Raw genomic sequence first — 22,323 nt, 5'->3', positions numbered from 1 at the left:
ACACACACACACACAACTTAAAAACAAATGTTCATATCATATTTATTTATTATAGGCAAAAACTAGAGACAACCCAAATGTCCATCAGCAGGTGAATAGAGAAACAAATTGTGGTATATTTATACAATGCAACATGACTCAGCAACAAAATAGTACAAACACCACATGCACAGCGTGTGCACACCATGAATGAATCTCAAAAGCATTATGCTGAGGGAAAGAACTAGATGCAAAAGGTACATACCGTATGACCTCATTTAAGAATTCGAGGACAGACAAAACTAATCTATGGTGATAGATTTCAGAGCATGGTTACCTGGGGGAGATGGGAGAGCATGAGACAAACTATTGGCTGAAAGGAGTACGAGGGAGTATCCTGAAGTGATGGAAGTATTCCATGTATTGATTTGAGTGGTAGTCACGCTGTTAAATACATATTAAAAATTCATCGACCTGTACGCTTAAGATTTGTGCATTTTACTGTATATAAATTATGCTTCAATTTAAAAATATATGAAAACAAATAATTTGTAAAAGAGGAAGTGATTGATGTGTGTATGTGTGTGTATAAATCTATGTAATGATGATAAAATGCAAGTTTCGGCTGTAACCTATTGCTATAAATCAACACTGTCCAATAGAATTTTCTTTGGTGATGTAAACGTTCTGTCCAATATGGTAGGAACTAGCCACATGCAGCTATTGAATACTTGAAATAGCACGTGAGTGGCTAATGCAACCGAGGAACTAAATTTGTTGCTTCATTTTAATTAATTTAAATTTACATTTAAATAGCCACAAGTGGCTAATGGCTACCATTTGGGACATTACAGCATAGATTTAGGAAGATGCCAAACCAAGATGTTTAAATTTTCCGCTTTGAGCCAAGCGTGAGAACCTTCAACAGGACCACTCAGAAAGTCTGATATGTTCAGGGACAGGGTTAATGCTTTGGAGACAGGATTTTTTTTTTTTTTTTAGAAGTTCTGTTCCCTAATCATCCCGTTTCTTCTGCAACCAATGTCCCATTTACCTTACTTTGTCTCTTGATTAATTCAGATTCTCCTCAAGTGTTTGAGGATCGTTGGCCATTCATTCATGTTTATGAATGAACTGTTCTGACCAGGAACTCTCTATCCAAGGGCGGGGCTGGCCACTGGTGGGCTTCAAGCCACATGAATGATCAGAAAGTCAAAATTATACCAGACCTTCCCCCCTCAAATGCCAGAAGGCAGAGGACCGTACTCTCAGACCCCAGCTCACACTCACTATCCAAATTCTTCCCAGACATTTATGGAATTTCTTAAGAAATAATCATTCTGTTTTGTCCTGGGGGTAAATTCCAGACTGTCATCTAGTCTGCATTTTGGGAAAGAGAGTGAGGGTTGTGAAGGTCAACTGTTTTTGTACACATCTTCAATTATTCCTCCTGTTTTCAGCCTCACTCTCTCGTCCTAGGCCAGCCTAAAGTACCTGTCATCTCTATGTCTGCAGCCTTCTCTGGGCTGCACTAAGCTTGTCCCCTTTGCATGTATTCCAAGCCGAGAGTTTCTCCCCTCTGCTTTCCAACCAGCATTTCTTCATATACTTCTTCCCTTCCAGAAATCTGTTAAAATGCCTCATCCACTGCCCCTCCCCGTTGTCTTCCTTGTTAGAGGACTATACTATTGTATTCCTTTACTGTCATTTTAGTGGAAGGAGGGGATATAATGTGCTCAGTGCAGCATCTTGAGTAGGAAGTCCTCCAGGAATATCTTTAAACTCTCATGGACACAGACAGGTCTCCAATCTCTGCTACCTCTTGAAGAAAAGGTCTCCTCATTATCATATGACCTTGAATTGCATTCCTCCTCTGGGGTGGGGTGAAGGGAATAGGACCTGTAAGACCAGGGTGGAGCAGAAGGGATGAGCAGCACAGCTCAGTATTAGAAAGGATGGGAACTTCCACTTCCACCCGAGATGAACTAGTAAAAGGATGCCTGAGGACCCAAAACCACTTTAGGGAATAGGCAGTGATGGGGGGGGCCTGAACTCACTCTTGGTTAGACCCCTGAGTAGCCTTCCCAAAGGGCTTAGGGAGGGAATAATGTCCTGAGCCCCCAGGAAACCAGGCACCATGACAGTGAGATGAATTAGAACCACAAGTAGTGGGAGCCATCCCATGCCCCTGGTAGGCTGAGCACCACCAGGTTAACTGCTAAGGGAGGGAGCAGGCTGACAGAGGCCCACGGGCTGCCACTTGCATGTGCTGAGCAGGAATCTGTTTCAGAAGGCGGAACACTGCTTGAAGAACACAGCACCATCTAATAGGTGGCTATGTTTGAAAGTAAAGAACTTGTCATCTTTGACACAGAGAAAAAGGCGGCTGTGCAGCTGGAATATGATTAATTCCCAATCAAGGTCTGTCTGTACTGATCAAAAGACAACCAGATAGAGAATTGAAGAAAACAACAAAAACAGTTTGAGGATGATCCACTTAGAGGAAAGGCCTCTGTTGTCCTTTAATACCCATACTCATTGACCTCTTCTTTCAATATTACAGAGAGTTGCACATGTGTAGAATTAATTATTTATTGTTTGAATATACAGGTTGAACTCCAGTGCATTTCACAGTCCTTGGGTAGACCTGGAGATGAAGCAGTCCATCATCAAGCAAGGAGGTTGTCAGGTTTTAAAAGCCTTGTACTAGGCAGGGGTCATATTCAGAATAGTTAACTAGTGTAGGCATAGGCAGTAACCAGTCAGAATAAACATTGACCTTAATAACCCATCCAGTCAAATCAGTACTGACAGTCAGCCTGCGTACATGCACACATAGCTTCTGCAAAGTGGAATGAGTTCTGCTGGGCTGCACTACCTGGCTGCTTGGCCAAGCCTGAAACCTTCGGCCTGTGTTGTTTGCTACTTTACTCTGGATATCTGTATTGGAGGAGTCTCTGGGAAAATCCCCTTTGGAACCTGGGCTCCCCTTACATCTGCCACTTTCTCCTTTAGTCACATAACTATCCCCAAATTAGCAAGATGCCTATATGCCTTAAATTAAGAGCAGGCTGGTGCAGCATCAGGATGCACCAGTCTAAATTTAGACCCAGTATTCTTCTGGAAATGGAAGAGCATGTTTGGGTTTTAGTAATAGAATTTTAAAAGACTGGTATGGTAGATCACTTGTGCATGGGCCACCCAGCTCCTGAACACCTCACTATTCTCAGTAACAGCTATAACTATACAGTCTTATGTATCAGGAGTTGCATTAAGAAACTAGTAACAGAAAATGGCAATAATTTATTTCTCTCTTATTTACAAGAAGCCCTGAGATAAACAAAAGAAAATGTTCCATAGTAAATAGGAGCCAGGATCTTCCACCTTTATGTTCTATCATCCTTAGAACATGGCTTTCATCCTCAAGGTCACTTCATGATGACTTTTGGGGCTCCAGTCATTATGTCTGAATTCTAGGCAGAAAGCTAACAGGAGAGAAAAGACCAGGCGTGGTGGCTCATGGCTGTAATCCCAACACTTTGGGAGGCTCAGACAGGTGTATCACAAGGTCAGGAGATCAAGACCATCCTGGCTAACATGGTGAAAACCCATCTTTACTAAAAATACAAAAACTTAGCCAGGCGTGATCGTGGGCACCTGTAGTCCCAGCTACCTGGGAGACTGAAGCAGGAGAATCGCTTCAACCCAGGAGACAGAGCTTGCAGTGAGCAGAGCTCGTGCCACTGCACTCCAGCCTGGGTGACATAGCCAGACTCTGTCTCAAATGAAATGAAATGAAATGAAATAATTAAAATCAAAATTAAAAAAAAAACAGGAGAGAAAAGAGGGGGCAGAATTCACATACCATTGCCTGCCCTTTGTTACAGCACTTTCTCACAAGCTCTACCCAACCACCTCTGCTCCCAACCTATTGGTCACCTCTAGCTGCAAGGGAAGCTGGAACACTTGGTCCTTTAGTTAGACCCATTGCCACATAAAATAGAATTGGGGTTCTGTCATGAAGAACAAAGAAGAGAATGGATATTAGGGAGGCAACCAGTATTCCTGGCTTCAGCCTATGTAAGAGTCCCATGACTCTCTCTCTCTCTGGGGCCATATGAAGAGATGAGATTCCCCCCAAAACCTGCCACTGCTGTTGCACCAGCTGAGGCCTCCTGCAAGAATCAGGAACAACCCTCCCCTAAGCAGACAAGGCTGCCCAATTGCTCGGGCCCACAGGCAGCCAGAATGGAGCCTACCCTGTAGGGGCAGTGGGAAGCTGTAAGCCTTTCAGCCTGGACCTTTCCCTCTGCTCCTCACTGGGTTGCAGGATGTGGCACCGAAGCTTGGAAACCTGAGCTCTCCATGAAGAGGTCACTCATACAAGAAAAGAAACTACTGTTCTCAGCACCACTTTCAAAAAAGGAAAATTAGCCTAGAGTCACACTGAGAAGACCTCAGAGAGACCACCTCAACTCAAGGGTGGGCGTGGAGGATCAGTAGTAGAAGTCCAGAAAAACTGTCAGCAGGGCTGGGAGTGATGGTCACCGCTTTCTATCCCAGCTACTTCTCTTGGGATTTCACAAGTCCAGGGAATGAGGGCAATCCGAGTATATGAGTAACAGCACTGGAAACTCCTCCTGGGGAAGCTGGAGAGACGGTGAGGCAGGGGTGGCCTCTGACCTCAAAGAAATTACATCCCAATGAACTCATATTGAAACCCAAATCAGAATGTGAGGAAGGAGGTTCAGATGCTGACCCTGGGGGAGATGGACTGAGGAGGGAGGTGTCCTTCCTGTTTGGGGGCTCAGAGAAGCCTGAGGGGGGTTAAGCTATTTTTCAAGCATGAGGATGATTGGGTTGTGGACGATTGGGCAGCATCCTTTGAAAAGTCAGTGTGACATGAGCAAAGTTAGGAGAGGGGACCTTGACAGCTGGGGGCTTTGACTGTGTCCCTCCCTCTTCCTCCTGCTTTTCCTTGAGCCCATGAATTTCCTTGCTGCTTCCTAAAGTGGACAGGTGAAAGGTTTCTTCTGAGGCTAGCACTTCAGGCCCAATTGGTTGCTTCAGCAAGCAAGGACCACTAGTACTCCTCTACCACAGCCCACACCCACTGCCTAGATTCTGTCCGCACAGCACTGGCACTCAGTGCAATTTTTTTGGACAAATTAATGGGTGAACAAATACACAATTGAAAGGGGGCCACCAGAGCAGCTGAACCTGCTCTTTGAGGGATGTTCTCCATGCAGAGAAACACCAATCTACAAAGTGGACTTGTTTCAAGTCCACCCAGGACTATGTCTCAAAGGGAAAAGTGACCCGTAAAATATGTTTGTGCCGTAAAACGAATGATCCTAGTGTCAATTATTTAGAAACAAGCCCCTAATGTGAACAATCAGAAGTGAGGAAAAATCGATACACTTCTTCTCATTGTGTAGAAATGGAAAACAAGCTTCATTTTACTCCAGCCCCAGGGAGAAAAGAGCAAATTAATGATTCCTGTCAAGGGCTCCTGTGCTACATCTCTACCCAGGGCCTGGCTCAGGAAGGTGCAAGTTAAATGGGTTCAAGGGTTCTGATCTCAGGCCCAAAATGCCCAAGTGAATCCAGGGTGCACGCATGTACACACAACACATAACAGACAGAGGTGTACATATGTGTTCTCATGTGCCTTATGCATGCACACCTATGTACACACATGCCTGCATAGTCATATACATACATAGACACATAGTCATACACATACATAGACACATCTGTCTACACACATGCATGAGCAAAGATGACATGTTCACTCACACAGGTGCACGTATGAACGTTGACACACGTGTGTGAATACCTGAACACAGATGGCTGTACCACTCACTCACATAGATACATACCTGTGGGTCTCAGGCACATCATGCTTGCTGAATTCAATTACAGTGCTCTGTGGGGTGTGGCCAGCTGATAAAGGAATAGATGAAGCTTGCAGCCCTCCCAGCAATCTGCTGACTTCTTCACCCCTATTTGGCTACCAAAAGGGCTTCTCTCACCCAAGACATGTAGACTTTTTTTTTTTTTTTTTTTTTTTTTTTTTTGAGAAGGAGTCTTGCTGTGTCTCCCAGGCTGGAGTGCAGTGGCGTGATCTCGGCTCACTGCAAGCTCCGCCTCCCGGGTTCACGCCATTCTCCCGCCTCAGCCTCCCAAGTAGCTGAGACTACAGGCGCCCGCCACCACGCCCGGCTAGTTTTTTGTATTTTTAGTAGAGACGGGGTTTCACCATGTTAGCCAGGATAGTCTCGATCTCCTGACCTCGTGATCCACCCGCCTCGGCCTCCCAAAGTGCTGGGATTACAGGCTTGAGCCACCGCGCCCGGCCACATGTAGACTTTTATGGAGAGATACACACTTAGAAAGTCATGTTGGACCGGGTACAGTGGCTCACACCTGTAATCCCAGCCCTTTGGAAGGCCAAGGCAGGCTGATCACCTGAGGTCAGGAGTTCGAGACTAGCCTGGCCAGTGTGGTGAAACCCCGTCTCTACTAAAAATACAAAAGTTAGCCAGGCATGGTGATGTGTGCCTGTGATCCCAGCTACTCCAGAGGCTGAGGCAGGAGAATCACTTGAAGCCAGGAGGCGGAAGTTGTAGTGAGCTGAGATCGCGCCACTGCACTCCAGCCTGGGTGACAGAGCGAGACTCCGTCTCCAAAGAAAAAGTCATGTTGTGCATACACATACAGCACACATTTAGGAATACTCGTATTGGTTTCCTGTTGCTATTTATAACCAGCTGCCACAAACTTTGTGACTTAAAACAACATACATTTGTCATCTTAGAGTTCTGGAGGTCAGAACTCCAAAATGAGACTACGAGGCTAAAATCACAGTGTCGGCAAGCCTGCGTTCCTTCTGAAAGCTTTAGGGGAGAATTCATGACCTTGCCTTTTCCAGCTTCTGAAGGCTGTGTGCATTTTTTGGCTCATGGCCCCTTCCTCTGTCTTCAAGGCTGGCAGCGTAGCAGTTCAAAGATCTCTCTGATCCTCTCTCTTCTATTTATAACGACCCTTGTGATTACATTGGGCCCACCCAGATCATCCAGCATAGTCTCCCCTTCTGAAGGTCAGATGATTAGCAATCTCAATTGCACCTGCAACCTTAATTCCTCTTTGTCATTTCCAGGGACTGGGATGGGGACATATTTGGAGGTCCATTATTCTGCCTACCACACTCACACACATTCACAGTAAAGAGAACGGCAGCGTTTGCAGGCTGAGAGGCAGAAAAGCTTGCTGGTGAGAGTATGGGTTTTAGAGTCAGATCCATCACTGAGGTTTTTTTTGTTGTTGTTTGTTTGTTGTTTGTTTTTTGGTTTGAGATGGAGTCTCCCCCTGTCGCCCAGGCTGGATTGCAATGGTACAATCTCGGCTCACTGTAACCTTTCCCTCCCAGGTTCAAGCGATTCTCCTGCCTCAGCCTCCTGAGTAGCTGGGATCACAGGTGCCACCACACCCGGCTAATTTTTGTATTTTTAGTAGAGATGGGGTTTCACCATGTTGGCCAGGCTAGTCTCAAACTCCTGACCTCAGGTGATCTGCCCGCCTCAGCCTCCCACAGTGCTGGGATTGCAGGCGTGAGCCACCGAGCTGGGATTGCAGGCGTGAGCCACAGAGCTGGGATTGCAGGTATGAGCCACCGCTGAGTTCTAACTCTGGCTCTGCCTCACATAGCTGTGTGACCTTGGGCCTGTTTCAGAACCTCCCTACACCTCAGTTTCAGCATCTGTGAAATGGAAATAATCACATCTACATTCTGGGATTATTATAAGGATTAAATGAGATAGTGCATGGAAAGTGACTGGTAGAGTATCCATCAGTCAGCTTTGGCTGCAAAACAACCAACAAAAATCCTACAGATGAAACCCCTAAATGTCATCTCCCAAGGCTGTATCGTAGTGGCCATACCTCCGGTTTGGTAAGACACTGTTTTGTTTTCCCACCGTGTAATTTCTGGCCTCTTTACAGTTCTTTGAAATTCTGCTTGCAAGCCGGCCAGGTCCTCCTTGAGCTTAATGCAATTAGCAGTAGTCAGCACATACTTTCAACATCCTGCCCCAGAATCTTTTCATCCAATTTGACAAATGCTTCAGGCACATTCTTTACTTTCCAGGCTATTCCAAGTGACAGCTGTGCCGAATGTTTTGCCATTACATGAGTGCCATTTTACTAGCCTCCTACAACACTTGGCTCACCACCTGCCACCCGGTCTCAAAGCCAGTGCCATGTATTTCAGGTCTTATGAAAGCATTCCACTTCAGATACGAACTACTGTATCGGTCAGCTATTGCTGCGTGACAGCCACAAAAGCTCAGTGTCAGACAACAACACATACTTCTCACTCATTTGCCTGTGGATTGGAGATTCAGGGGGAAGGAACGAGTGATAGACAATAATTTAATCTACCACACATAGTGAGGATTTAGTGATTTTTCAACAAATGTCGGCCATTGTTAGCTATGCTGCCAACTCCTCATACAGTGACATTCCATAGTAAATATGCAGAATTGGCTTCTAATCCCAACTCCACCATTACCTCACTGTGAGGCTTACAGAAGTCACTTAACCTCTCTAGGCCTTGGTTTCCTCACGTAAAAAGTGAGGAGGCTGAGTGCAGTGGCTCACACCTGTCATTCCAGTATTTTGGGAGGCTGAGGCCGGTGGATTTCTTGAGCCCAGGAGTACAAGACCAGCCTGGGAAACATATCAAGACCTTGTCTCTACGAAAAATACAAAAATCAGCCGGGCGTGGTGGCATGCACCTGTAGTCCCAGCTACTAGGGAGGCTGAGGTGGGAGGATTGCTTGAGCCCGGTTGCAGTAAGCTGAGATTGTGCCACTGAACTCCAGCCTTGGCGACAGAGCCAGACCCTGAATCAAAAACAAAAAAAAAAACAAAAAGTGAGGACAGTGGAACTAGAATGTCAGATATCTGATGTAACTTTCACTTTTCCCCTTCCAAAGTCTGTGGCAGACTCACAAATAGATCAAGCCACCTTTTCCTCTGAGCCTGAACTTGAACTCAGAATTAATCTCCAGAAGGGGCACCGTGTGGCCACCACTAAAATGATCTGAAGTTGGTTCACTTAATGAATGATTTCTGTATCCTGAACTAGAATTGCCTCACTTAGAGCAGGATGTAACGTTGGCTGTCATCCAGCTCGACCTCCTCCTTCTGAAGATGCAGGAATTTAGGCCCAGAGAAAGAAACAGCATGGCTAAGAGCACACAGCGAGTTAGTGAAAGGCCATGCCCAGAATCTGCGCTGGTATTCCTTTCACACCACATAGCTGGAGAGAGAGGCCACTGGTTCTCAAATGCAGGTCTTCCCGCTCCAGCAATGTCCTCTCCCTCTGCTGTCTCATAGACATGGAACTGGGGGAAATGATTCCACTGGGTGGAGGGAGAGGGGGCTCTTATCGTAGCTTGGTAGGAGTCGAAAGCCCTGTGAAAGGCGCAGCCCTCTGTCTGCCGTCTCTACGAAACTCATGGTCTTCATTCACACTGCTTCACTGGACATCCTTTCTGTAGAGTCTTTGAAACGATTTTATCAACATAGGAAAGGAAGGAGGTTAACACCCTACAAAAAGGCCAGAGAGCAGAGCAGATGAGAGCTCATACTGGACGGAGATAACCTGGGTTTGCATCTTGACTCCAGCACTTACCAGCTCTATGATGTTGGGCAAGTCACTTGTCACTTATCTCTCTCTGCCTCAGTTTCCTCACCTGTAGAGTGGAAATACTAATAGTAATTACCTCAGAATGGTTATGAGGAGGCTGCTTAATATAGATGTTCAATATATGTAAAATATACATACAGGACTTAGAAGAGTCTCTGGGACTTAGTAGAATTATATAAACATCGATTGTTAGCTAGTCCAGTTTTATTGCCTTAGAGTTGTAGAAAATGCAGCAATTTGGAAAGCTCTGCTCCCTGCAGCCCTGCTCTCACCTGGCAGCATTCTGTCACCGACCAAATGAACCTGAAAGCCCCTCAGCCACCTCCAAGACATCATGACTTCACATAACTCACATGGACATAGGTAGTGAGAGACGCTGCTAAGGAAAACTTCTTTTTCCATTTGATGAGAAACTAGAACTCAATTTTCAAGAAAGTCCACATGCTTTTAGGGCTGCTTTTAGCAGAAAGGAGCCACTGAGTGGAAAGTTTCAGGGCCTTTTCTATTGGTGTGTGTGACTTGTTTAGATCAATGGTGATAAATGAGGGAAGGTCATGGGAGCTGGGGCAAGGCGGCAGGATTCGGTGGGGGGAATCAGAGCTCCATTCGCAATGGATTGCTGGAGGAAATGCTGTTTGCTTGTGAGTCGTTTGCAATTAACTCCACCTAGGATGAAAAACGGTGTGGGTATGAAAATGTTTTACTACCCCTGTAATAATAACCGTTAGCAGATGCTGTGGGCATGAAGATTGTTATTAATGACTTTGGGGAGAAAAAGGTTTGTGGGAAATGTTTGATTCGAAGGGAGAACATGGTTCTTGCTCCACCCCTGCCTGTTTGGTTGGCCACAGCACTGGGAGTTTATAGAATGGCATGAAAAGGAGAAAGCCATCGTGTGCAGAGGGACCTGATCTGGCTTGTCCAAGCTGATGGGAGCTCTCCATCCAGATGTGGAGGCCTGGAGCTCTCCGTGCCCCTCCCGCAGGGAGGCTGCATCTGGGCTTCTCGCACTGCTTTAGGTCCTGAGTCCTTGGAGGTCTGGGGCGTTGCTGCTCTTGTGCACACCTGAAGGGCCTCTGACTGGAAGTGTCACACTCCAGGAAGAGCCACAATTTGGTTCAGCACAGCCATCATTTTTGGGGTGCTCATTCTGTGCCAAAATCTCAACTCTCACCAGAGTGTTCCAAAAATTCAATCCTAAGAAGCAACAAAAACGTCTGACCCTCCTCTCCCAGGGGTCTTCTAAGTCATCAGAGCTTGCAGCACATCCCACTAACATCTGCCTTTGCAGCCTCATCCTGCACCCTGCCATCCTGCACCCCGCTGTCCTGCACCCCGTCGTCCTACACCCCGCAATCCTGCACCCTGCATGGCCCAGATAGTGCAGGGCTGAATCGCTCTGTGTTGGATGGCAAAGTGATGGGCGGAGCAGTGGTTAAGCGTGGGCTTTGAGGTTAGCCCTGACCAGATTTGCCTGCAGCCTTGCCTCTTCTTGGTGGTTTTTGGCAAATGAGCTCACCTCACTGATCCTCCATTTTTCTCACCTCTCAAATGGGCAAACAAATAATATGTATCCCCAAGTACTTTTTTTGTTTTTTTTGAGACAGGGTCTTGTTCTTTCACCCAGACTGTAATGCAGTGGCATGATCATAGTTCACTGCAGCCTCAAACTCCTAGGCTTAAGCAATCCTCAACCTCAGCCTCCTGAGTAGCCAGGATCACAGACACATGTCACCATACCTGGCTAATCTTCTCTACCTTTTATAGAAACGGGGTATCCCCACGTTGCCCAGGCTGGTCTCTAACTCCTAGCCTTAAGTGATCTTCCCATGTTGGCCTCCCAAAGTACTAGGATTTCAGGGCTGAGCCACAGTGCCCAGCCCCCACATAATTTTTGAGGATTAAATAAGATATAGAAAACACTTAGTTCAGGCCAGGTGCGGTGGCTCACACCTATAATCCCATCTCTTCGGGAGACTGAGGCAGACAGATCACCTGAAGTCAGGAGTTCGAGACCAGCCTGACCAACATGGTGAAACCCCATCTTTACTAAAAATACAAAATTAGATGGGCATGGTGGTGCATGCCTGTAATCCCAGCTATTCAGGAGTCTGAGGCAGGAGAATTGCTTGAACCCAGGAGGTGGAGGTTGCGGTAAGCTGAGATCACGCCATTACACTCCAGTCTGGGCAACGAGAGCAAAACTCCGTCTCAAAAAAAAGAAAAGAAAACACTTAGTCCAATCCTGGGGAGTAGTAATAAGCCCTCACATGTTTTCAATGGTGACGTATCAAACCCCTCACTGTCAAGAACTCCATGTCCAGGCTCTCCGCCGCCCACCACCCTTCCCTTTGGTGCACTGTTCCCTCCCTGAGGCAGCCTAGCCAGCACTTCAGAGCATGAACTTTGGGCTCCATGACCCCACCTTTAAGCCCTAGCTTCTCCACTCACTAAGTCTGCAAACACGAAGACATGTCTTAGTCCTCCAGGCCGTGGTTATGTCGTGTGTAGAGTGGGGATAATAGTAGCACATGCCACATCTGTGCTGTTAGGAGGGCTGAGTGAGACCGTGGCAGTAAAGCACCAGGCACAGGGGATGTGCCCCTCAGTGCTGATCTCAGAACTCTGCTAGATGCTGGGGACAGGAGGACTAGAGCAGGAATGAGGCCCATGCCCCAGGAGCTCACAGTCCAGAACTCCATGCTGGCAAAGAGGCGTCTTGGTCCAGGCTTACTCTGCTCAACATTGGGGTGAGCTGGGGCTACAGATCTCTGCACTTCAGCACTCCTTTACCCCATTCCCCTCCCTCTCCTTCACTGCCGTCGTCAGCCAAATCCTGTCTCCTTCCCACCTGAGATCCACAGACAGTTGGGCTTAAATCCACACTGTCTCACTGTGTGACCTTGACCTTGGGCACATTGCTTAACCTCTCTGAGCCCATTTTCTCACCTGCAACTGTAGGGACCGAATGACATGGAGCAGGCAGCATGCCTAGTCCAGAGCCTGGCAGTGTTTCCAGGTTGAACTGTTCCCTCCATCCTTACTTTCAGTCCTAAGTGCAAACCTCTCTCTCCCCCGTCTCTTCTCCAGATATATACTGTGCCCAAACACTTCTTCCAATACAGTTTGCCCTGTGGCTCCTGTTGTATTGGAATCTGAGTCTCCTGCTTTCTGCATCTTCTCTAGAACCACTCTTTCCATTGCATCTTAGGGTAGAAACAGTGGCTCTCTCCCAACATCAGCTCTCCTCACTGGGGTAGATTATTGTGTTTATGGCTCCGACTTTGTTCACTCTTTCTTTCTTTTTCTTTTTTAGACAGGGTCTCACTCTGTCACCCAGACTGGAGTGCACAGGCACAATCACAGCTCACTGCAGCCTCGACCTCCCAGGCTCAGGTGATCCTCCCACCTCGCCCTCCTTGGTAGCTAGGACTGCAGGTGTCTGCCACCACACCCGGCTAATTTTTTTATTTTTATTTTTAGAGATGGGATTTTTGCTATATTGCCCAGTCTTATCTCAAGCTCCTGGCCTCAAGTGATCTGCCCACCTCGGCTGCCCAAGTGCTGGGATTACAGGTGTGAGCCACCGCACCCAGCCCTTTCTTGTATCCATCCCCTTGAGTTATCTTCCCCTACCTGATTCTGTACTTGCTGTGTGACTTGCTTCAGCCAATGGGACAATAGCAATGTGTGGCAAGAAGATACTTGGAAAGTGTGTGTGTCCTGGGGCTTATTCTGTCTTGTGGCTCTTGGAACCCTCAGACAATCACAGGAAGAGAGGCTCCAGTCATCCCAGCCATCTCAGCAAAGATGTCATAAACCCCACAACCCCAGCTGACCCATGAGCTGACCAAAAATGCAGAAGCGATCCAGGTCCAACAGAAGAACTGTCCTACTAAACACAGCCCAAATTGTTCACCTACAAAATCTGAACTTAATAAACAAATGATAGTTTAATCGACTAAAATTTAGGTGGTTTGTTACACAACAAAAACTAACTGAGGTCGGGAACGGTGGCTCACGCCTTAATCCTAGCACTTTGGGAGGCCAAGGTGGATGGGTCACCTGAGGTTAGGAGTTTGAGACCAGCCTGGCCAACATGGTGAAACCCTGTCTCTACTAAAAATAGAAAAATCAGCCAGACTTGGTGGCAGGCACCTATAATCCCAGCTACTTGGGAGGCTGAGGCAGGAGAATCACTTGAACCCAAGAGGCGGGGGTTGCAGTAAGCCGAGATCGTGCCACTGCACTCCAGCCTGGGTGTCAGAGCAAGAGTCCATCTCAAAAAAAAAAAAAAAAAAAAAAAAAAAAGCTAACTGATACACCCATGCCTACCATGCTGCACTCAGGTGTTTTGGATGGCCTCTAATTAGTCTAATCCAATCTGGATAATCCCAGTCTCCTTGCCATAGGCTCTGAGATGAATAGAATTGAGCCAATCAGCACACGGAATCCACCAGCCACCAACTTGTTCAGGAAAGGGCATGGGATCCAATTCAAGCCAATGAAACTATAAAGAGGTTTGCTGGTAGATTCTGAGAATAAAGCTTCATTTATTATGAAAAGTCTTTCAGACAATTTCTCTTCCTCTGGATTTTATGTGTGGATGTGGAGCCAGAAACTGCTACCTCTTTTTTGCCTCCATAAAGGAAGCAGTCTGAAGACAAAGACTAAGCAAAAAGAGAGTAGAGATGAGGGAATTGCAGAAAAAAAGGACACTGGAGCCTTTGGATTAAGCTAACACTAAGACCATTTTACATATGGGCTTCACATCATATGAGCCAATAAATTTCCTTATTAAACCAGTGTGAGTAAGGTTTTCTCCTATTTGCAGCCAAAGTCATCCCAATTGCTGTGTCTCCTATCATAAAATGAAGAATAAATGTCTATTAAATGAATACGCTTCTCACAATAACTTCACTCTGCAAGCACGTCCCCCAACCTACCTGATGACAAATTGAGGGCCCTAGTCAAGGAATGAGCACTTCACTCCCTCTGAGATAATGGATCTCTTCCCTGGGAATTTTTAAATATGTGTCCTAGAAGATCTTTCTCTTTGGTGATTAAAGCTATAGGAAGTAAACCTCAGAACTGTATTGTGTCCTGCCACATGAAGAAAGCGATTCATAATGGAAAGGGCAAGTGAAACAAACATCCAAGAAGCAAGATATGGACAGAGAAAAGGACAGACAGACACACACACACACACACACACACACACAGAGAGAGAGAGAGAGAGACCGACTGACCTGTTGGCATTAAAATCCCTGGTTGCAACAGTTCTTGAGACCCAGTTGCTTCCCTGACTGCCCCATGACTTGACTAATCTACCCTTCCTAGGATACTTGAAGCCAACAAGTTATCCTTCTCTTGCTTAAGTGTTTTTGAGGTTGGACCATTCTGTAGTTTTCAGTCTGAAGTGATCTTTAAAATGTGCTTTACACTGTATCCCCTGATACCATCCTTGATGAACTCAGCATCCAAGATGATGTCCCTCTGACATTCTGGTCTTACAGTTCTCCAGCCTCCTTAACTCCAGTAACATTCTCCTCTATATCGCTGCCCCTAGGCCAGGGACCCTGCCGTAACTCTAACCTCTTCCACCTCCAGTGTCTCAGACACAGCTGTGATGTCATACCCAATGCACAGACCTAGAGTCAGAAGCTCTTGAAGCTCTTGAAGGATGATTGAAGCTTAGAAATCAAACTTACCTATTTTCGGCCGGGTGCGATGGCTCACGCCTGTAATCCCAGCACTTCGGGAGGTCAAGGCGGGTGGATCACCTGAAGTCAGGACTTTGAGACCAGCCTGGCCAACATAGTGAAACCCCATCTCTATTAAAACTACAAAAATTAGCCAGGCACGGTGGCGCGCACCTGTAGTCCCAGGTACTCTGGAGGCTGAGGCAGGAGAATCACTTGAACCCAGGAGGTGGAGGTTGCAGTGAGCTGAGATCGTGCCATTGCACTCCAACCTGGGCAACAGAGGGCCTCAAAAAAAATTTTTTTTTTGGAGGCAAAGGATACTGCAAGCAGAAAGTAAATGCAAAGTGACTAGAGTATTCATTCATAATTCAACAAATATGTATTGTGAACCTACTAAGTGGCAGGCATTATTACAAACACAGAGGATTCAGTGAGTCAAACTCTGCCTGTTACTGCCTTTTTCCAGACAAACCCCTAAGCTTCCCCTCACCAATGGGTATGAAAGACCGTGGCATATGTGGAGGACTATTTAATACCCTGGTCACCTGTGAGTCTTCTCTATCACACCAGCCACCAACTGCCATTGATTCACAGACCTTTATATTGGTAACACCTCCACTTTATCCATATTCAGTGGCATCTTGTTAATTTCAGTCAAGTCTGCCAAAGTATCCACGTTTTTTAAAATACCAAATAGTCACTCAGTGTGTTTATTATCACTTCCAGGTTTGCATTACCTGCAAAGTCAGTAAAGCACCTTCCCTAGCATCTTGATCAAGCCACTCACAGAAGTATTAGACACATTGTACTTGAAATTAAATTATCATCACATGCCAGACACGTGGTGCTGACCAAGAAGGATTGTCTCCTCACTGACATCAAATGATCCCCTCATTCGACAACCCTAATTTTGACTATGTGCTTGACACTGTTCTAGTGACAGATAGGTAGACATAACCAACTATGCTCTTGAAGTATTTCGTATATTCTTTGTAAGACAGACTTACAAAGAAGGCAGCTAGTAACCCTGACAAGAGAAGGCAGGAAATATTTCTGGAAAAAAAAAAAAGGGTGGGGACATTTAGGCTAGCTCTTGACAGATGCATAGGAGTTTTCAGGGTGGCTAAGAGGAAAGGAACATCCAAGGAGAGGGAACTGTGTGTGCGAACATGATGCTTCGGGAATCTGAGTGCCTGGGTGAGGCTGCAGCTTGGGGCATATGGGGACTGGAAATGTGGGCAGGTACCAGACACTAAGAAGCTCCATGTCTAATTAATTCTTTAAATCCATGTCATCCTCCATCACGTCCACAAAGACGTCTTGAGAAGCCACTCAGTTTTGTTGCGGAGCTGAGTGTGCCTGAGGTTCCAAGTAGTACCACTTCTTGATAAATAATTCAAAGCCCTGTCTTCATGAATCCACATACATCTTCTCATTCAAGGAGCGCTGATTTATAGACACTTAGCTTTTGAACACAAAAGGCACTGATTCTATTTTGTTGGGTTTAAAAAAAAAAAAACAGAAGTGCTCAGGATTTACTACACTGACTGGCACGCACAGAAAATGAGCACAAGAGGAGCTGGGGGCTATTTATATAAATATATGGGAATTGTGAATGCAGTCCAACTGCAGAGGAACCGTCCTGCCGCCTGCCTCCCAGTCTCTCCATCCCGATGGGCAGAGAGGGACAAGATGCTCTCTGTTCACCCCAGTGATTCCCTATTACAGCTCAGCCCCTCTGCATCACAGATGGGAAAATCATCTAAAGCCATTCAGGATGCATGGAACCACTCAGCTCTGTACCTGGGGCTAATGAAGTTTCCACTTCCTTGAGGCCTCATCAGTTTCTTCCAATCCAAAGCACGTGTGGACCTCTACAGGGAGGTAGTGTGGCTGAACGGAGAGCAGGTCCTGACATGAGGGAGGTTCTGCCACACACCAGCTGCAAGATCTCAGGCAAACTACTTAATCTCTCTATGCCTCAGTTTTCTCACCTCGGAAATGGGGGTAATGATGAGTAGATGTCATAAGGATTAAGGAATGTTGGGAGTGCTCCCTAAACACACTCATCTTTAGTTCAGAATTGTGCTGAAGGGACTTTATGTCTTTTGCCATTTTTTTTTGTGGAAGTGGGGGGTTCGTTTTTTGGTTTTTGTTTTTGTTTGGAGACGGAGTCTTGCTCTGTCACCCAGGCTGGAGTACAGTGGCACGATCTCAGCTCACTGCAGCCTCTAACTCTGGGTTCAAGCAGTTCTCCTGCCTCAGCCTCCCGAGTAGCTGGGATTACAGGCGCATGCCACCATGCCTCATTTTTTTGTATTTTTAGTAGAGACGGGGTTTCAAACCATGCTGGCCAGGCTGGTCTCAAACCCCTGGCCTTGTGAGCTGCCTGCCTCAGCCTCCCAAAGTGCTGGGATTACAGGCATGAGCCACTGCACCCGGCCTTTTGTTTTCTTTTATATCATGTCTGCACATCTATGGTGTAAAGTAAGAACTTTCCTTCCGTCTGTATAAATATCTTCATCTTGTGTGAATTATTTGGATATTTCTTTAATCCAGCAGCTGTAAGGTGAGTAAATCTAATGTTCTTTCAGGTTGAGGAAATACGTTTTCTTATTATGCTGTTGAATTGTAAAATATGTAATCAAATTTAAAATAGAAATACCCTAAAATCTTACAATCTTGCTGCAGAACTCTATCTTACAGAAATACCAGTAGGACCAGGTGAGGCACAAAGTTTAACATTGGTTGTAATGGTAAAAAAAAAAATAAAGTGGAAATAATTTAAATGTGCATCCATATCTGAATGAATAAATTATAGTGTATCTCGACAAATAAAATTCTACACAACCATTTAAAAGGTACCATATGTACAGACTTGGAAAGAAGTCTATAACATATTGTAAAGTGAAAAAGGAAGTTACCACACAATCTGTAGAGTGTTAATACTCATTTTGGATTTTAAAAGCCATGTTTAATAAAAATCACTAATGATTTATTAAATGCTTATTCTTTGCCAGTTATTTAAATGTTTTACCCTTACAGCAACCCCTTGAGATAAATACTGTTATCCCATTTTGTGGATGAAGAAACTGAGGCACTGAGAAGTTAAGTAATTTTTCCAGGGTTGTGGCGTTAGCAAGTAGTGGAGCCCAGAATCGAACTGGCCCATCTGGCCCCGACCCCCCCTCCTTCAACTCCACATGTCAGAAGCAAAGAAAAAGGTCTCAAACTGGAATGGGAAGGACAGTCCTTCTCCGCCTCCTTTATCCACTTTTGTGTTGTTTGGATTTGTTACAGTGAGTATGTAATTGAAAAATAAAAATTTTATAAAAGCACCCAACCATGTGGAATCCTTGCCTGGGATAGAAGCCAAGAGCGGGTGGAGGGACCACAGACACTTCTCCGAGCCGGGCTAAGCTCAAACCTGACGTCCGCAGATCCCCAATATACACCTTCCCCATTGGCAAGGAGAGGTGTGTGGGGAAAGGCACCAGTTTGGGCCTACGACAGTCTGAGTGCAATCCCACCTTCACCACCTACCAGCTGGGTGGGCTTTCACGAATGTCTTAACCTCTGTGAGCCCCCACTTCTCAGCTGCAAAAGACTAATGCCACCATTACAGGCTTGCTGTGAGGATTAGAGAGAATGACTGACGCACAGCGGGTGATCAGGAACAGGAACTTGTGGCTACGTGGTCCCATCCTCTCTGCAGCCATGGCCTCTGGGAACTTAGCATCACGTGAATAAAGACAAAGTCCGCTGGCTGACGTCATCTGGGAAAATTTTCTTGTCACACAGCGTTCATAACGAACTCTCAAGTCCAAATTCAATTCAGAGAAAGAGGATTTCACAATTATATTATAAATTCAAAAGCCCAATAACTTCCCAAGTCTCCCCCTAGCTTCAAGGCTCCTCGCATTCCAAGGAACTAAAGGGATGGAAAGAGGGATTTCTGTTCCCACTTTACCCAGTGATCTAGTCTCAGCCCTTGGTGTTCCAAATCTGGTGGGGCGTTTGGAAGAAATAATTTGCCTCGAGTTTCCCTGTCAGTGGGTCTGGGGACCACCTGGACAATCGGATGCAAAGCTGCAACACGGAAAGAACAAAGCCTTTAGACTTGGGTCCTGCCTTTAGAAACCTGAACTTGAGGATGCTCAGCACACGGGGGACAGAGAAGGGCTAGGAGGTGTTTTGACCCCTTTAAAGTTTGTTTCAATTTTAAAATGACTTTAATATTCTAATATTCTCCCTCCCAATATTATGCAGCATTGCCTGTATTGATTGGATTATCCAGATAATTTCTGGAGTCTCCACTCCCCCTACTCCCAGCCCCTAACTGGCTACTGACCTCAGTGTGGAAGCATTCTCCCTTCTGAAGGTCCTTGTGAAGTCTGCGTGATGCTGTGTAATCTCCAGGCAGCTTCGTTTATCGCTATGGTGCGTTCCTACAGATTCTTAGTTTAATGACACCCTTTCTGAAGCAGCAGCGATGGTGCCAAATGGCACTTGCATTTCCAGGAAAGCAGCCAAACTCATTACGTTAATAAAGGAATTTAGCTGTATAGAGATGCCTCCTTCACATACATTCCCGAAAAATCCTCACTCACAACTCAGCAGCAGCAGCAGCAGCCATTAAATCTCTGCCTCCACCTGCAAAGCCCTGGCCCCACGGAGTCAAACCGCATCGGCCCTGCAGTCAACTGCGGAAGACGGGGCACATCTCAGAGCCTGGCCAGCTGACTTCTCTGCCACTTCTGCTCCCAAAGCAGCTCCCCAAGGTCCCTCTCTCTGTGCCAGAGTGAGCCCCATTAGGGTCCAGAGATCTTGGTCAGGGATGGGACAGGCTCCGTCTGTCTGCCCGGTGGTTATAGCTGGCCTGTCTGGAGTCACAGCATAGCCTGGGCTGGCAGGAAGCAGTTGTCACATGAATCATCACAACAGCCACCTGTGTGGTCTTCCTGCCTTGATCTTACCGCTCTCTGCTCACATTTCCCCGTTGCAGCCAGGGTAATCTTTCTGAACTATAAATCTCAGTGTATCACTCCTCCACCGTGTTGTTTCGGCAGCTCCACACGACTCACAGGAGGCCAGTCCAAGCTCCTAGTAGCATCAGGCCTCCCAGGGTACCTCCACCACCACTTGCCTCTCCAGCCCCTCCTCACATCATCACCCATCCAGCTCCCAGAACACACCCAGCAATCCCTCACTCCAGGCCTTTGGGTACCACTCTCCAGATGCTGTGATGCCTCCACCAGCCCCTCTGCTTCCTCTTCCTGCATAACTACAGTTTGTCCTTTAAGACTCCATGCAGAAATCTCTTCCTCCTGGAAGCTTTACCTGACCTGCCAAGTTTGCTTAACTTAGGTGCTCCTCTTTTAAACCCCACAGCAACTGGTGTGCCCATACACCGAGCACCTACCACACTGAATTGTGGTCATCTCCTTTATTCTCAGTCTCCACAAGGACAGTGTGAGCACCCAAAGAGCGGGCACTGTCTTTTTCACCTCTGCATTCCCACGTACCTGGCACACAGAAGCACTAAATAAATGAGGCCACAGGGTCCTGTCTTGTGGAATGGGCCCCGGGGTCCTGCTTGTTGAATTGCTGTCTTTCCTGCCCTCCTATCTCCTCAATGACCTTTACAGAAATGTCCACCCTTGGCTAGGCACAGTGGCTCATGCCTGTAATCCCAGCACTTTGGGAGGTCAAGGCAGGCAGATCACAAGGTCAGGAGTTTGAGACCAGCCTGGCCATCATGGTGAAACCTCATCTCTACTAAAAGTACAAAAATTAGCTGGGCGTGGTGGCACATGCCTGTAATCCCAGCTACTCAGGAGGCTGAGGCAGGAGAATTGCTTGAACCTGGGAGACGGAGGTTGCAGTGAGCCAAGATCACGCCACTGCACTCCAGCCTGGATGACAGAGTGAGACTCCATCTCAAAAAAAAAAAAAAAAAAAAAAAAAGAAATGTCTACCCTTTTTCTAGTACCCAGATCTCTCTGTCTTGCCCTCTCTTGGCGTTTTCTCTTCTCCTCTGTCATATGTACTTGTCAAACTGAAGCTTTAAGTATTTTCGTTTCTCCATTCTTGGGAAAGGTTCCACCTGATCCATCTGCTGCCGTGGAGTGACCAATCCATCTCCTCTCCAGCCCCGGGTCCCTCACCTCGGTTCTTGCGCCCTTAACTCCACCAGGGCTTGGGGAGTCCCTTCACCCTCCTGCCATCCTGCAAAGGGATGTGAGAGCCACCAGGGGGTCAGCCTCTGGTCCACTTGGCCCCGGTTCTGGCTCCAGCCAGGTCCCCTAAAACACATTATCACTGCTCCATAGTGGGGGGTGACTGCATGACAGACTCATTTCCCTTAATCATCCTACACTGATCAATTGTTGAGTTCAGCCAAGCCTCTCAGGAAGGGTTTATATTTCCTATTGGCACCAGCTCTTGGCATAATGAATTGCTGGAGTTTACTAGCATCTGAATGTGTTTCAAACACTCTTCTTCCAAGTGTCAAGGCACAGAAGGTAATTAGCATCCTGGAAGTAGTGGCTACATGTGGGTTGTGGTCTCGCACCAAGCCTCCTACCCCATTCCACCAGGATTCAGAATCCTGCTTCATGAGAACCAATGGAAGCATTGATTCAGCCAAGGATCCAGATCACCAAAATCCCCGAAAGGGAATCATACGGCAAATGGCTGCAGGAGGCAACACTGGTGCTTATAAGGGCCACCAATGGCTGGCTTGCAGGGACACTGTGGCCAAGACAAGAGACCCTTGTGAGTAGAACCCAGGGCAGAGGCTGGTCCAGGCACCCCAGGACTGAACCTTCAGCTGATTTATGAAAAGACTGTGATGATCAAGATCTAGTCAGGAAAACCAAAACCACTCTAGTTTTCCATCACAGGGAATTTAATAGGGAGGAT

General features: G+C 46.6%; 1 protein-coding gene across 2 annotated transcripts in view; it reads right to left on the bottom strand.

The window, feature by feature from the left end:
- Positions 1-20,262, bottom strand: part of WSCD1 (WSC domain containing 1) — a 513,503-nt gene extending 493,241 nt beyond the window's left edge. Inside the window, exon 1 of one of the 2 annotated variants that reach the window (XM_077969209.1) lies at positions 19,751-20,262. The gene's annotated coding sequence lies outside the window, so the exon portion shown is untranslated. The remainder of the gene's footprint in view (positions 1-19,750) is intronic. The other variant, XM_077969208.1, reaches the window with a different exon arrangement.
- Between the last annotated feature and the right edge of the window lie 2,061 nt (positions 20,263-22,323).

The sequence above is a fragment of the Macaca mulatta genome, chromosome 16 (genome assembly GCF_049350105.2).
Source record: "Macaca mulatta isolate MMU2019108-1 chromosome 16, T2T-MMU8v2.0, whole genome shotgun sequence".
Taxonomy (NCBI): Eukaryota; Metazoa; Chordata; class Mammalia; order Primates; family Cercopithecidae; genus Macaca; species Macaca mulatta.
Note: the sequence above shows the minus strand (reverse complement) of the source record. Positions and strands in the feature narration are given on the sequence as shown.